A 17,115-nucleotide genomic window follows, 5' to 3' on the forward strand; every position below is an offset into this window, starting at 1 on the left:
TCCTCTACTCTCTTTAATAATTGCACATAATTTAGCTTTGTTAGCTCTGAGAGCCTGGAGGAAATGTTTATGCCTAAATATCTAATATTTCCTGACTGTAAAGTGATCGCAGGTATATTATGGACCCTACAGTTAATGGGCAGAACTGTGGTTTTAGACCAGTTGATAGAGTAGTCAGAAAGTGTTGAGAATTTATTTATGAGTGTGATCGTGTGAGTGAGAGACGTCTGTGAGTTCTGAAGGAAAAGTAATACATCATCAGCATAAAGACTTATTTTATGCTCAATATTTTGGGATTAATTACTCACAAACGGGTAAGAAAAGGTAGTATTGCCAGACCATACATGATCAAAACAGGGAGCGGAGGTCGTTCAGCTGCAAGAAGGTGTGAATGTCCAACTAAAGTTTATAAAAAGCGGGTAAGACAAGGTGCGAAAGCCCGACAATGCATGATCAAAAGAGGGAGCGGAGGTTTTCGGCTGCAAGAAGGTCTGAATGTCCACCCATAATTCCTGAAAAATGGGTAAAAAAAGGGTGCGAATGCCAAACCATACATCATCAAAAGCAGGAGTGGATGTGTTCGGCTAGAAGAAGGTTTGAATGTCCGACCATAGTTTGTAAAAAGCGGGTAAGAAAAGGTTCGAATGCCCAAACATAGACCATCAAAAGAGGGAGCGGAGGTGTTCCGCTGTAAGAAGGTGTAAATGTCCGACCATAGTTGGTAAAAAGCGGGTAAGAAAAGGTTAAAATACCCGACTGTACACAATCAATAGCGGGAGCGGAGTTGTTCGGCTACAAGAAGGTGTGAAAGTCCGACCACGGTTTGTAAAAAGCGGGTAAGAAAAGGTTCGAATGCCCGAATATATATACCATCAAAAGTGGAAGTGGAGGTGTTCGGCTGCAAGAAGGTGTGAACGTCCGACCAAAGTTTGTAAAAAGCAGTTAAGAAAAGGTTCGAATATCCAACCAAACATAATCAAAAGCGGGAGCAGAGCTGTTCGACTGCAAGTAGGTGTGAATGTGAGATCATAATTTGCAAAAAGCTGATGAGAAAGGGTGAGAATGCCCGGCTATACACCATCAAATGCGGGAGCGGAAGTGTTTGGCTGTGAGTAGGTGTGAATGTCCGACCATAATTGCTAAAAAATGTGTTAGAAGAGACTAGAATGCCGGACAATACATCATCAAAAGCGGGAGAGGTGGTGTTCGGCTGCAAGTAGGTGTGACTGTCCAGCCATAATTACTCACAAATGGGTAAGAAAAGGTAGTATTGCCAGACCATACATGATCAAAACAGGGAGCGGAGGTGGTTCAGCTGCAAGGTGTGAATGTCTGACTAAAGTTTGTAAAAAGCGGGTAAGACAAGGTGCGAATGCCCGACAATGTATGATCAAAAGAGGGAGCAGAGGTGTTCAGCTGCAAGAAGGTCTGAATGTCCACCAATAATTACTGAAAAATGGGTAAGAAAAGGTGCGAATGCCCAACCATACATCATCAAAAGCAGGAGTGGATGTGTTCGGCTACAAGAAGGTTTGAATGTCCGACCAAAGTTTGTAAAAAGCAGGTAAGAAAAGGTGAAAATACCCGACTGTACACAATCAAAAGAGGGAGCGGAGTTGTTGAGCAACAAAGAGTGAAAGTCTGACCATGGTTTGTAAAAAGTGGGTAAGAAAAGGTTTGTATGCCCGAATATACAACATCAAAAGCAGAAGCGGAGGTGTTCGGCTGCTTGAAAGTTTGAACGTCCTACCAAAGTTTGTAAAAAGCAGTTAAGAAAAGTTTCGAATATCCAACCAAACATATTCAAAAAGCGGGAGCAGAGTGGTTCAGCTGCAAGAAGGTCTGAATGTCCATCAATAATTGCTTTAAAACATGAAAGAAAATTTTCGAATATCATCCGCACATGATCATAAGAAGGAGAGGTGTTCAGCTGAAAGAAGGTGTGAATGTCCACCCATAATTCCTGAAAAATGGGTAAAAAAAAGGTGCGAATGCCCAACCATACATCATCAAAAGCAGGAGTGGATGTGTTCGGCTGCAAGAAGGTGTGAACGTCCAACCAAAGTTTGTAAAAAGCAGTTAAGAAAAGGTTTGAATATCCAACCAAACATAATCAAAAGCGGGAGCATAGCTTTTCGACTGCAAGTAGGTGTGAATGTCAGATCATAATTTGCAAAAAGCTGATGAGAAAGGGTGAGAATGTCCGACTGCACACCATCAAATGCGGGAGCGGAGTTGTTCGGCTGTGAGTAAGTGTGACTCTCTGACCATAATTGCTGAAAAATGTGTTAGAAAAGGTAAGAATGCCGGTCCATACATCATCAAAAGCGAGAGAGGTGGTGTTCGGCTGCAAGTAAGTGTGAATGTCCAGCCATAATTACTCACAAACGGGTAAGAAAAGGTAGTATTGCCAGACCATACATGATCAAAACAGGGAGCGGAGGTGGTTCAGCTGCAAGAAGGTGTGAATGTCCGACTAAAGTTCAAATATATTAACAAAAGCGGGAGGAGAGGTCTTCGGATGAGAGTGGTTGAGAATTTCCAACCATAATCTATAAAATTCGGTGAAAAAAAGGTGTTATAGAACACTAAAAGGTGGAGCGGAAGTGTTCGGCTGCAAGAAAGGTGTGAATGTCCGACTATATTTGGTGAAAAGCAGGTGAAGCAAGGTCTGAATGCCCAACCTTACATCATCAAAAGCGAGATCAGAGGTGTTTGGCTGCAAGAAGGCCATAGTTTGCCAAAAGCGGGTAAGCTGCGAATGACCAACTAAATATCAACAAAAGTGGGGGCGGAGGTCTTCGGATGCAACTGGGTGTGAACATACCAACATACAAGTATGGTGGAGAGGAAGCTGTGAACAGCCAACCATAGTTTGCAAAAAGCGGGTGAGAAAAGGTGCGAATGTCCAACCATACATGATCAAAACAGGGAGCGGAGGTGTTTGGCTGTGACAAGGTGTGAAAGTCCACCCAAAATTAATGAAAAGCGGGCAAAAAATTAGGTTTGAATGCCCAAGCATACATCATCAAAAGAAGGAGTGGATGTGTTCGGCTAGAAGAAGGTTTGAATGTCCGAGCATAGTTTGTAAAAAGCGGGTAAGAAAAGGTTCGAATGCCCAAACATACACCATGAAAAGAGGGAGCGGAGGTGTTCCGCTGTAAGAAGGTATGAATGTCCGACCATAGTTGGTAAAAAGTGGGTAAGAAAAGGTTAAAATACCCGACTGTACACAATCAATAGCGGGAGCGGATGTGTTTGGCTACAAGAATGTGTGAAAGTCCGACCATGGTTTGTAAAAAACGGGTAAGAAAAGGTGCGAATGCCCGACAATGTATGATCAAAAGAGGGAGCGGAGGTTTTTGGCTACAAGAAGGTTTGAATGTCCGACCATAGTTTGTAAAAAGCGGGTAAGAAAAGGTTCAAATGCCTGACTATACACCATCAAAAGCGGGAGCGGAGGTGTTCCGCTGTAAGACGGTGTGAATGTCCGACCATAGTTGGTAAAAAGCGGGTAAGAAAAGGTTAAAATACCCGACTGTACACAATCAATAGGGGGAGCGGAGTTGTTCGGCTACAAGAAGGTGTGAAAGTCCAACCATGGTTTGTAAAAAGCTGGTAAGAAAAGGTTCGAATGCCCGAATATATACCATCAAAAGCGGAAGCGGAGGTGTTCGGCTGCAAGAAGGTGTGAACGTCCGACCAAAGTTTGTAAAAAGCAGTTAAGAAAAGGTTCGAATATCCAACCAAACATAATCAAAAGCGGGAGCAGAGCTGTTCGACTGCAAGTAGGTGTGAATGTCCAGCCATAATTACTCACAAACGGGTAAGAAAAGGTAGTATTGCCAGACCATACATGATCAAAACAGGGAGCTGAGGTGGTTCAGCACCAAGGTGTGAATGTCTGACTATAGTTTGTACAAATCGTGTAAGATAAGGTGCGAATGCCCGACAATGTATAATCAAAAGAGGGAGCAGAGGTTTTCGGCTACAAGAAGGTTTGAATGTCCGACCATAGTTTGTAAAAAGCGGGTAAGAAAAGGTTCAAATGCCTGACTATACACCATCAAAAGAGGGAGCGGAGATGTTCCGCTGTAAGACGGTGTGAATGTCCGACCATAGTTGGTAAAAAGCGGGTTAGAAATGGTTAAAATACCCGACTGTACACAATCAATAGCGGGAGCGGAGTTGTTCGGCTACAAGAAGGTGTGAAAGTCCAACCATGGTTTGTAAAAAGCTGGTAAGAAAAGGTTCGAATGCCCGAATATATACCATCAAAAGCGGAAGCGGAGGTGTTCGGCTGCAAGAAGGTGTGAACGTCCGACCAAAGTTGGCAAAAAGCAGTAAAGAAAAGGTTAGAATATCCAAACATAATTAAAAGCGAGAGAGATTGTGTTCAGCTGCAAGTAGGTGTGAATATCCAGCCATAATTACTCACAAACGGGTAAGAAAATGTAGTATTGCCAGACCATACCTGATCAAAACAGGGAGCGGAGGTGGTTTAGCTGCAAAAAGGGGTGAATGTCCAACTAAAGTTCAAATATATTAACAAAAGCGGGAGGAGAGGTCTTTGGATTAGAGTGGTTGAGAATTTCCAACCATAATCTATAAAATGTGGTGGAAAAAAAAAGATGTGAAGGAATGAATTTTATAGCAAAATCCGAAATCATGCATAACTCCGCATAAGGAACGTATTGCTCAACCAAAGGGATGCTTCTTTCTCATTCAGGGTAATATGAGGAACTTTATGCTTGATACATTTTAGACATGGATAACTATGAAGGACAAAGCAATTTTAAGTTGGTTTGAGCAAAGCAATTCATTTTATAGGAAAATCCGAAATCGTGCAGGACTCATGAAAGTAAGCTTTTTCTCGGATTCCTGATCCTCCAGTGTTGCTCTTTCCTATAATGAAAAATACAGCCTTGTTCTTTGTTGAAATTTATATAGACATTGATAAATATGAAGAACAAAGCAGTTTCCACTTTGTTTGAGTGAAGGAATTAATTTTATAGCAAAATCCCAAATCAAGCAGAACGGATTCCAAGTTTTCGGATTCCTGATCCTTCAGTGTTGCTATTTCTTCTACTGCAAAATACAATGTTGTTCTTTGTTGAAGTCAATCTAGACATTGATAAATATGAAGGACAAAGCAGTTTTAACATAGTTTGAGTAAAGGAATTCATTTTATACATAAAATCCCAAATCATGCAGAACGTATGAAAATAAGCTTATTCTCGGATTCCTGATCCTTCAGTGTTGCTCTTTCTACTACTGCAAAATACAATGTTGTTCTTTGTTGAAGTAAATCTAGACATTGATAAATATGAAGGACAAAGCAGTTTTCACTTGGTTTGAGTAAAGGAATTCATTTTATACATAAAATCCCAAATCATGCAAAACGTATGAAAAGAAGCTTATTCTCGGATTCCTGATCCTTCAGTGTTGCTTTTTCTTCTACTGCAAAATACAATGTTGTTCTTTGTTGAAGTCGATCTAGACATTGATAAATATGAAGGACAAAGCAGTTTTAACTTGGTTTGAGTGAAGGAATTCATTTTATACATAAAATCCCAAATCATGCAGAACGTATGAAAATAAGCTTATTCTCGGATTACTGATCCTTCAGTGTTGCTCTTTCTTCTACTGCAAAATCCAGTGTTGTTCTTTGTTGAAGTCAATCTAGACATTGATAAATATGAAGGACAAAGCAGTTTTAACATAGTTTGAGTGAAGGCGTTCATTTATAGTAAAATCAATAATCGTGCAGAACTCATGAAAATAAGCTTATTCTCGGATTCCTAAAACTTTTGATTTTGCTCTTTCTTTACTACAAAGTACAATGTTGTTCTTTGTTGAAGTCGATCTAGACATTGATAAATATGAAGGACAAAGCAGTTTTCACTTGGTTTGAGTGAAGGATTTGCAGCTGAAAACCTCCCGCTCCCGCTTTTGATTGTGTATAGTCGGGCTTTCGAGCCTTTTCTTACCCGGTTTTTAGAAATTATGGTTGGACATTCAGACCTTGCAGCTGAAGACCTCCACTCCCTCTTTTGATCATACATTGTCGGGCATTCGCACCTTGTCTTACCCGCTTTTTACAAACTATAGTCAGACATTCACACCTTGCAGCTGAACCACCTCAGCTCCCTGTTTTGATCATGTATGGTCTGGCAATACTACCTTTTCTTACCCGTTTGTGAGTAATTATGGCTGGACATTCACACCTACTTGCAGTCGAACAGCTCTGCTCCCGCTTTTGATGGTATATATTCGGGCATTCGAACCTTTTCTTAACTGCTTTTTGCAAACTTTGGTCGGGCGTTCACACCTTCTTGCAGCCGAACACCTCCGCTTCCGCTTTTGATGGTATATATTCGGGCATTCGAACCTTTACTTAGCAGCTTTTTACAAACCATGGTTGAACTTTCACACCTTCTTGTAGCCGAACAACTCCGCTCCCGCTATTGATTGTGTACAGTCAGGTATTTTAACCTTTTCTTACCTGCTTTTTACACACAATGGTCGGATATTCACACCGTCTTACAGCGGAACACCTCCGCTCCCGCTTTTGATGGTGTATAGTCAGGCATTTGATTGATTTTGTACAGTCGGGTATTTTAACCTTTTCTTACCCGCTTTTTACCAACTATGGTCGGACATTCACACCTTCTTACAGCGGAACACCTCCGCTCCCTCTTTTGATGGTGTATGTTTGGGCATTCGAACCTTTTCTTACCCGCTTTTTACAAACTATGCTCGGACATTCAAACCTTGTAGCCGAACACATCCACTCCTGCTTTTGATGATGTATGGTTGGGCATTCAAACCTACTTGTTGCCCGCTTTTCATTAATTTTGGGTGGACATTCACACCTTGTCACAGCCAAACACCTCCGCTCCCTGTTTTGATCATGTATGGTTGGACATTCGCACCTTTTCTCACCCGCTTTTTGCCAACTATGGTCGGCTGTTCACAGCTTCCTCTCCACCATACTTGTATGGTGGGATATTCACACCCACTTGCATCCGAAGACCTTTTGTTGATATTTAGTCCGTCATTCGCAGCTTACCCGCTTTTGGCAAACTATGGCCTTCATGCAGCCAAACACCTCTGATCTCGCTTTTGATGATGTAAGGTTGGGCATTCAGACCTTGCTTCACCTGCTTTTCACCAAATATAGTCGGACATTCACACCTTCTTGCAGCCGAACACTTCCGCTCCACCTTTTAGTGTTCTATCACACCTTTTTTTTCACCGCATTTTATAGATTATGGTTGGAAATTCTCAACCACTCTCATCCGAAGACCTCTCCTCCCGCTTTTGTTAATATATTTGAACTTTAGTCGGACATTCACACCTTCTTGCAGCTGAACCACCTCCGCTCCCTGTTTTGATCATGTATGGTCTGGCAATACTACCTTTTCTTACCCGTTTGTTAGTAATTATGGCTGGACATTCACACCTACTTGCAGCCGAACACCACCTCTCCCGCTTTTGATGATGTATGGACCGGCATTCTTACCTTTTCTAACAAATTTTTCAGCAATTATGGTCGGAGATTCACACTTACTCACAGCCGAACAACTCCGCTCCCGCATTTGATGGTGTATAGTCGGGCATTCTCACCCTTTCTCATCAGCTTTTTTCAAATTATGATCTGACATTCACACCTGCTTTTGGTAATGTATGGTTGGGCATTCGCACCTTTTCTTACCCATTTTTCAGGAATTATGGTTGGACATTCACACCTTCTTGCAGCTGAACACCTCCTCTCCCGCTATTGATTGTGTACAGTCGGGTATTTTAACCTTTTCTTACCCGCTTTTTACCAAATATGGTCGGACATTCACACCGTCTTACAGCGGAACACCTCTGCTCCCGCTTTTGATGGTGTATAGTCAGGCATTTGAACTTTTTCTTACCCGCTTTTTACAAACTATGGTCGGACATTCAAACCTTCTTGTAGCCGAAATCCTCCGCTCCCTCTTTTGATTATACATTGTTGGGCATTCGCACCTTATTTACAAACTATAGTCAGACATTCACACCTTGCAGCTGAGCCACCTCAGCTCCCTGTTTGGATAGTGTATGTTCGGGCATTCGAAACTATTCTTACCCCCTTTTTACAAACTATGCTCGGAGATTCACACCTACTCACAGCCGAACAACTCCGCTCCCGCATTTGATGATGTATTGTCCGGCATTCTAGTCTCTTCTAACACATTTTTCAGCAATTATGGTCGGACATTCACACCTACTCACAGCCGAACACTTCCGCTCCCGCATTTGATGGTGTATAGCCGGGCATTCTCACCCTTTCTCATCAGCTTTTTGCAAATTATGATCTGACATTCACACCTACTTGCAGTCGAACAGCTCTGCTCCCGCTTTTGATTATGTTTGGTTGGATATTCGAACCTTTTCTTAACTGCTTTTTACAAACTTTGGTCGGACGTTCACACCTTCTTGCAGCCGAACCCATCCACTTCCACTTTTGATGGTATATATTCGGGCATTCGAACCTTTTCTTACCCGCTTTTTACAAACCGTGGTCGGACTTTCACACCTTCTTGTAGCCAAACAACTCCGCTCCCGCTATTGATTGTGTACAGTCGGGTATTTTAACCTTTTCTTACCCGCTTTTTACCAACTATGGTCGGACATTCACACCGTCTTACAGCGGAACACCTCTGCTCCCGCTTTTGATGGTGTATAGTCAGGCATTTGAACCTTTTCTTACCCGCTTTTTACAAACTATGATCGGACATTCAAACCTTCTTGTAGCCGAACACATCCACTCCTGCTTTTGATGATGTATGGTTGGGCATTTTCACCTTTTCTTACCCATTTTTCAGTAATTATGGGTGGACATTCACACCTTCTTGCAGGTGAACAACTCCTCTCCCGCTTATGATCATGTGCGGTTTGATATTCGAAAATTTTCTTTCATGTTTTAAAGCAATTATTGCTGGACATTCAAATCTTCTTGTAGCCGAACACATCCACTCCTGCTTTTGATGATGTATGGTTTGGCATTCGCACCCTTTTTTTACCCATTTTTCAGGAATTTTGGGTGGACATTCAGACCTTCTTGCAGCCGAAAACCTCCGCTCCTTCTTTTGATCATACATTGTCGGGCATTCGCACCTTATCTTACCCGCTTTTTACAAACTATAGTCAGACATTCACACCTTGCAGCTGAACCACCTCCGCTCCCTGTTTTGATCATGTATGGTCTGGCAATACTACCTTTTCTTACCCATTTGTGAGTAATTAATCCCAAAATATTGAGCATAAAATAAGTCTTTATGCTGATGATGTATTACTTTTCCTTCAGAACTCACAGACGTCTCTCAGTCACACGATCACACTCATAAATAACTTCTCAGCACTTTCTGACTACTCTATCAACTGGTCTAAGACCACAGTTCTGCCCATTAACTGTAGGGTCCATAATATACCTGCGATCACTTTACAGTCAGGAAATATTAGATATTTAGGCATAAACATTTCCTCCAGGCTCTCAGAGCTAACAAAGCTAAATTATGTGCAATTATTAAAGACAGTAGAGGACGATCTCTCGTTGGAAGTCCTTACCTATATCACTTATGGGGAGAGTTACATCCATTAAAATGATGATACTACCAAAAGTTAACTATTTGTTCTCAATGATCCCCATAAAACCATCTGCTACTTGGTTTAAGTCACTAGATTCATGCATCTCCAAATTTCTGTGGAAAAACAAACCACCACGTATTAGTTTAAAAACCCTACAGAAGACCAAGGACAGTGGTGGATTAGATTTACCTCATTTTCGGCACTATTCCTTAGACAATAGGTTACAATATATATCAAAATGGTTTAAACCTTGTTGTTGTCACAGTTCCCAGAGACGTTGTAATCATTGAGGATTCTATATTCACCCCCTCATTAGAGGCAAGTAATGCAGATTGATGACACTGAATCTTCTTCTCTGTTCATTGCTGGCATCATTCCCAGCATCGTAAGTGTTCTTGGCATTGTTAGCCTCTTCTTCTGGATCTTGATATCGAGAATCCTTTTGTATTTCTGGTTTGTCAGTCCTCTGTCTTCATTCACCGGAGTCTTTGTCTTTTTGTCCTTGAGTTTGGTGATTTTTTCTTCTTTTGATGCCTTGACACAATGTGACAGGTGATACCACGTGGGAGATCCTTTAACTTGGACTGCTGTCCCTGTGCTGCGAAATGGCTGTGCTGCTCAAATGGTCTCTCCTTCATCATGGTTACATGCTGCCATTCCGACATCTCGCCATTCCGACATGGGTCTCCAATTGTCGGAATGGCGACACTTAATTTTTTATCAAACGTCCCACCATTCCGACACTTTTTTCCTCCTATGGTCGGAATGGCGGTATGTTTTTTGTTTTTTTTAACATACCGCCATTCCGACAGTTCCTTTTAATAGCCTATTTTTTACCCAAAACATTTTGCACTAATGATATGCCGGCGCAAATACGCCCTAAAGTTTGGCGCACAAGCTTTGCACATGCAGAGGCCACAGCCTCGCAAACAAACTTTAATAATCTATTATCAAAATCCACTGAATTTCAAATATAAAAATACAGATATTAATGTAACTCTGGCGAGACTGAAACTGATTAAGCAGAAATACAGTGTCAGTGAGCTGTCACAGCAGCCAGCTGGAGCGGAGCTCTCCACAGAGCCCATGCGTCTTTTGCACGCTGTCATCATATGCAAAAGTAATAATTGCAATTACAGATATCACGGCTACTGCACAGGACACAGTTGCGAGCACTCTGCCTTGCCTTGCCAATAGGAGAAGATAGAAATGACAGCATAGAACGTATAAAACACAACAAAATGCAGTAAAAACGTTTATTCATGTTATTCACGTGATTTATGAGTACTCACTCCAATTTTGGGAAGCGCGGATGGGTTTTGCGCATTTGGCACAAACACACAGCCGCAACGGTTGTAGCTTTATACAGCCTGTTGATATCTTAAGGACCTAACTGGTCACACCTGGGACTAAATGTCATGTAGAGATTGTTTTTACATGACATTACAGCTGAACATATAGCTTTCATCCACAAACCAACGTGGGAGAGCCCGAAGACGCATGTGCCAGACGCACATAGGCATGCGTAAAACCAATTTTGACCACTTCATACTGTTTATTTGCTTTCTTTTAGTTAACTTTCGTTTCTTTTGGATTCTTGTGCGTGTTATGGAGCCGTTTTGGTCCATGTTTGTAAGCCTTTTTTTCCTGGATTAAATTTTCGGAAGTTGAAACAAGTGGCATTGGAGTGTGTGATTGAAAACCACCGCGGATTGCTTCTCCTCCTCCAGTTGCCGAGACTTTGTGTTTTTAATAACGCTTGTCTATAAACATGTTAAACATATAAATTGCATGAACAGAAAGAAGGGACTCACCTGTTGAGTAATACACATTTCCTTATACGGAAAGCCTTGTCGGAATGGTGGGACATTTGAACGTCAGAATAGCGGGATGTCGCAATGGTGGGATGTCGGAATGGTGGAACGTTTGCATGTCGGAATGGTGGTTTGTCAGAATGGTGGTATGTCGGAATGGTGGGATGTCGGAATAGCGGGATGTCGGAATGGCGGGATTTCGGAATGGGTGTTGCCACCCCCTTCATCATATACACAGTTATTTATACATCACCTTCCACCATGAAGCGTTGTCCCTTTTTGTTTCTCTCTTTGTTCTTAAAATGCTGTTATGCATGTCTAAACCAATCCATTAAATTAGATCATTTTGGCAGTAAAGCGATCTACAATGTGCTTGGTCGCAAAGCTGCTCATCTGTGGTAAACAGCTCTTCAGAAAGGCATTCTTAAATTGATTTCACTAATTCTATGTAATAATTTTGTGATTTCCTACAAAACTACACTTCTTCTCCCATCTGTCTGAGTATTTAATATTGTCTGGGTCCCGTTAAAACATGTATTTTTCCCATCTAATTCCTTGTTTGCTTTAAAACAAGTATTCCCCATTTTCTATCCCTTCAGTAGCCAACCAGTTTGTATGGAGTACACTGGAAAACTTGACTGATCAGTAAAACACTGCTTTTGTTGTCACCGCAAGGCTTCCCCCGTCGGTTGTTTCACTGAGACACTACTGAGTAACTATAACTCAACACAGTTTATACACATAACATTCCTATACATACTAACAAACAAACAAACAATTATTTATCGCAATTTTCTCATCTCTGTTTGAACGTACACCCAGGTAAATATTCCTGTAGTCTTCTCATACCGACTATGGACCCATTCATTGTTTAACTTCACTGTTTTGCAAATCCTAATTGAATATTACACATTGACATTGAACTTTACTTGATAAGCAGGTCTTCATTGCATTCAGCAACCTATATGTGAGCATCTATGTGTAAGCTGTTCTTCTTTGCATTTATCAGCAGCAAGCAATTCTTCATTGCACATGCATATGAAAATAGTAAAACAATTCCAATGCGTTAGCGAAACCTTCTATATCAGGAGTGTCCATCATGATGCTGGGAATAGAACCTCTTTCCTAGAATAGTTCAACCTTCATTACTCAACTGATCATAACTCCGCAATGAGCACATTTCAAAGTATCATTCCTCTACATGTATTCATAAATCTATGTGTAAATGTTTAATATTTCTTATATTTGTTTATGTCATTCTGTGTGCATGTGGCCTAAACCCAATCTCTGTGTGGCAATTTTAATTTAAACAAGTTGAACTCTGCCTCTGATCATTTAAAAAAGGTGTGTACCAATATCAACCTTTCTCAGGTAATTACTGATCCTACAAAACCAAAGAGATCCTTCAAGGTTGTCCCTGATTGGCTCAATCTTAACAAATCAAAGGTAGAAAATCCGCAGTATCTGAACTTGGTGTTAGTTATCACTGCTCAATAGCCTGTATCAGAATTGCAAAAATGAAAACATTAGGTCCACGCTTGGTATCCAGATCCTGAAACATCTCCATGAGCAGGCTTTTTTTTAACTGATCTGTTGAATAGTTATATGACACTGTTAAAATCCCAGATGAAGATCTAGCACTTGACCATTTTTGTAAATCTTCTAATTCCATAGTTGATAAACACGCCCCTTTTAAAAAGTATATAACTTAGAACAGGTCTATCCCTGGCTTTCGGCAGAACTGTCTTCTTTACTTTTTTTTCCCCTTGTCCTGTTCAGCATTATGTCAGAAGAATTGTAGTCTGAATACCTTTGATGCCAAACAGATTTGTTTTGCCAAGGGAAGTTTTATAAATGTAAAGCTCCCCTTGATGCCCATTTATTTATTTCTGTTTACAATATATGACATGAACTGAACTGAACCGGACCGGGGGACAAGGAAAGAAGAAGAGGAAAGAAGAGGAAACAGAACAAAAATAGAAACAAAAACCAGACAACCAGCTGCTACACCTGTAAAAAACAAAACAGACAACAATCCATGGCCTATGAGGGGAATCCAGCCTTAGCGCCACCAGGAGCACCTGAAAGCAGACAAGCAGAGAAAAAACAAACACACAAACAAACAAAAACAAGCACAAGAAGCGGCAATCAAATACAACACAGCTGTGGATATAGATGACCTGAGACGACATGATAATACATCATCTGCTTAGTGACCATGCTACTGGACTAATGAATGTGTGTGTGTGTGTGTGAGAACATGCAACACCCATGGCACAGGACCTACATGATAACCGTGCTTAGTTATGAGTGTATAAGCGTACAGGGCCACAATCCACAGCCCCCCCCCCCCCAAGCAATCAGAAGCAGGCAGAGAGGGCCACAAGACCCAGGCCACCAGCAGCCCCCACAGAGCACAGAACCCAGGCAGCCCACCGCAGGGGCAACCACGCATCCACCCAGAAGACTGCAGAGGAAGCCCCCGGAAAGAGCTCCCATAAGCATAGGGCAGAGGCACTCCGGGAACCAGGGGTAACAGCCCACCGACCCCGCCAGGCCCCAGCCGCCCAGACATGAGCCGTGCCCGAGCGCCCCCAAACCCCCCGGCAGAGGCCCCACCCAATACCCAGGAGGGCCAAGCGCCCCAGACAGCCACAAAGTGGGTCAGCGCCTAACCCAGCTCACCTGGCCAAGTGCCCTGGGAGTCAAGACGTGCCCACAGGTGGGTGAAGTCGCGAGCAGTGGGGAGAGGCAACGCTGATGCCCCATCGGGAGAAACACAGGCAGGCCAGGCGACAGCAAGTCCCAGATCCAGGCCCAATCATTACCACACACACTTTCACGTCCCATACATCCACACATCCACACATCCTACCTCCCTCGACTCTGCTGGGGTGTAGTGCAGCGGGCACACCAGGAGGCCAGCAACCCCCCAGCCACCACAGACCCCGAACCAGCAGAACAATTAATTAATCCTCCTGGCCCCTCCTGCCCCGAGCAGACACCAGGAAGCAGGGGTGTGCGAAGAAGACCCCTCCCCTCACCCTTCTGGCTCTTCAATATTTTCTAATAGTGAGCAATTAAAATTGAGGGGCAGCCAAACTTGTAGAACTGGGAGCGCGGCACTCTGGGCAGCCTACATACCCAAAGAGCCCCGCCCACCAGATGCCACTCAGTGTAACCACCCCCCAAGACCTAATGTGTGTGTGTGAGTGTGTTTGATAAGTACTAATGTCTAAGGTGTAATTAAAACAGGGGCAGGGAACTGCAGAGTGCAACCAAAGGGGACCACCTACGTGGCCCCATCCACTGCACCCCACCGAACACACACGCCCCCAAAACCCTTCATGTGTGAGTGTGTGCTGTGTACAGGAGCCAGAAGGGAGAGGGGTATGGGGATATATAACGGGGGAGCTACTCTCCCCCAGAGAGGGCAGCCAGGGACTGGCTGCAATAGGCATCCCCGCTACCTGGGAGCCAACAATGGGCAGGAGGGCCTGATGTCCACCAGGCTCGGGGCCTGCAGCGACCATATTCCGGGAGCTACTGTACCCCCAGAAGGTACCCATCCCGCCCCACCCCACTCAACCCAACCCCACCCAGGAGGACCTCTACAAAAAACAAACAAACAACATCAAAAAACAAACAAACAAACCACCCGGTCACACCAGTCGCAGCAGCCCGGGCCTGAGACCCACCATCACCCAGCAACCCACCACCACCACTATGTGATAAAACTAATCAGAGGGGACCAGAGAGAATGAAATTCAGCCAATTGATGTTTTGAGGAGGCAGACATTGTTTCCATGCTAATATAATCTAAAAGAAAATTTCTAAACTGGTTAATACACAGATTGTTCTTCGCTTTCCAGTTCATGAGAATAGTTTTCTTTGCGATACATAACACTGTGACAACCATGTGTGCTGAGTTAATTTCCATGTTGATGTTGTCTAAGTCACCCAGTATGCACAGTGTGGGGCATGCAGGGATGCTACACTTTAGCCATGTTGATAGGTCCTCACAGACTTCAAGCCAGAACTTCTGGACAGGCGCAGAAAAACCACAAAGCGTGTGCATAATCATCAGGTGTGTTATCTGTGCAATGTGAGCAGATGTTTGAGTGTGTTAGACCCATCCTGAACATCCTTTGTCCTGTATAGTGTGTTCTATGAAGGATTTTGTATTGTATGAGCTGTAAATTAGGATTTCGAGTCTTTATGAAGGTGTTCAAACATATTTGTGGTTAGAAGCTATGACCAGAACTGATGGATAAATCTGCCTCCCATTTTGAGGATGGAAGAGACATTGTGTCATCTATCTTAGACAATAATTTATATATTTTTGATAGTAGTTTTGGGGTACAGATGCTTAGAAATTCTGCTACCGTAGTCGGGGGTTGTAAGTCTGGTTGGTGGAGGATATATCCATCCATCCATCCATCATCTGCCGCTTATCCGGGGGTCGGGTCGCGGGGGCAGCAGCTTGAGCAGAGAAACCCAGACGTCTCTGTCCCCGGCCACTTCCTCCAGCTCTTCCGGGGGGACCCCGAGGCGTTCCCAGGCCAGCCGAGAGACATAGTCTCTCCAACGTGTCCTGGGTCTCCCCCGGGGTCTCCTCCCAGTGGGACGTGCCCGGAACACCTCCCCAGGGAGGCGCCCAGGGGGCATGCTAACCAGATGCCCGAGCCACCTCATCTGACTCCTCTCAATGCGGAGGAGCAGCGGTTCTACTCCGAGCCCCTCCCGGATGACTGAGCTTCTCACCCTATCTCTAAGGGAGAGCCCAGACACCCTGCGGAGGAAACCCATTTCGGCCGCTTGTATTCGCGATCTTGTTCTTTCGGTCACTACCCACAACTCGTGACCATAGGTGAGGATGGGAACGTAGATTGACCAGTAAGTGGAGAGCTTCGCCTTCTGGCTCAGCTCCCTCTTCACAACGACGGGTCGGTGCAGAGCCTGCAACACTGCAGGCGCCGCACCGATCCGCCCGTCAATCTCCCGCTCCATTCGTCCGTCACTCGTGAACAAGACCCCGAGATACTTGAACTCCTCCTCTTGGGGAAGGATCTCATTCCCGACCCGGAGAGAGCATTCCACCCTTTTCCGGCTGAGAACCATAGTCTCGGATTTGGAGGTGCTGATTCTCATCCCAGCCGCTTCACACTCGGCTGCGAATCACTCCAGTGAGAGCTGAAGGTCACGGCCTGACGACGCTAACAGAACCACATCATCTGCAAAAAGCAGAGACCCGATTCTGAGGTCGCCAAATGGGACACCCTCAACGCCCTGGCTCCGCCTAGAAATTCTGTCCATAAAAGTTAGGAACAGAATCGGTGACAAAGGGCAGCCCTGACGGAGTCCAACTCTCACCGGAAACGTATCCGACTTACTGCCGGCAATGCGGACCAAACTCTGGCACCGGTCATACAGAGACCGAACGGCCCCTATCAAGGGGTCCGGCACTCCATATTCCCGGAGCACCCCCCACAGGACTCCACGAGGGACACGGTCGAACGCTTTCTCCAAGTCCACAAAACACATGTAGACTGGTTGGGCGAACTCCCATGCACCCTCCAGGATCCTGCCGAGGGTATAGAGCTGGTCCACTGTTCCACGGCCAGGACAAAAGCCACACTGCATCTCCTGAATCCGAGGCTCGATTATCCGACGGATCCTC

The sequence above is a fragment of the Leuresthes tenuis genome, unplaced genomic scaffold, assembly GCF_036924035.1.
Source record: "Leuresthes tenuis unplaced genomic scaffold, fLeuTen1.0.hap1 SCAF_42, whole genome shotgun sequence".
Classification (NCBI taxonomy): Eukaryota; Metazoa; Chordata; class Actinopteri; order Atheriniformes; family Atherinopsidae; genus Leuresthes; species Leuresthes tenuis.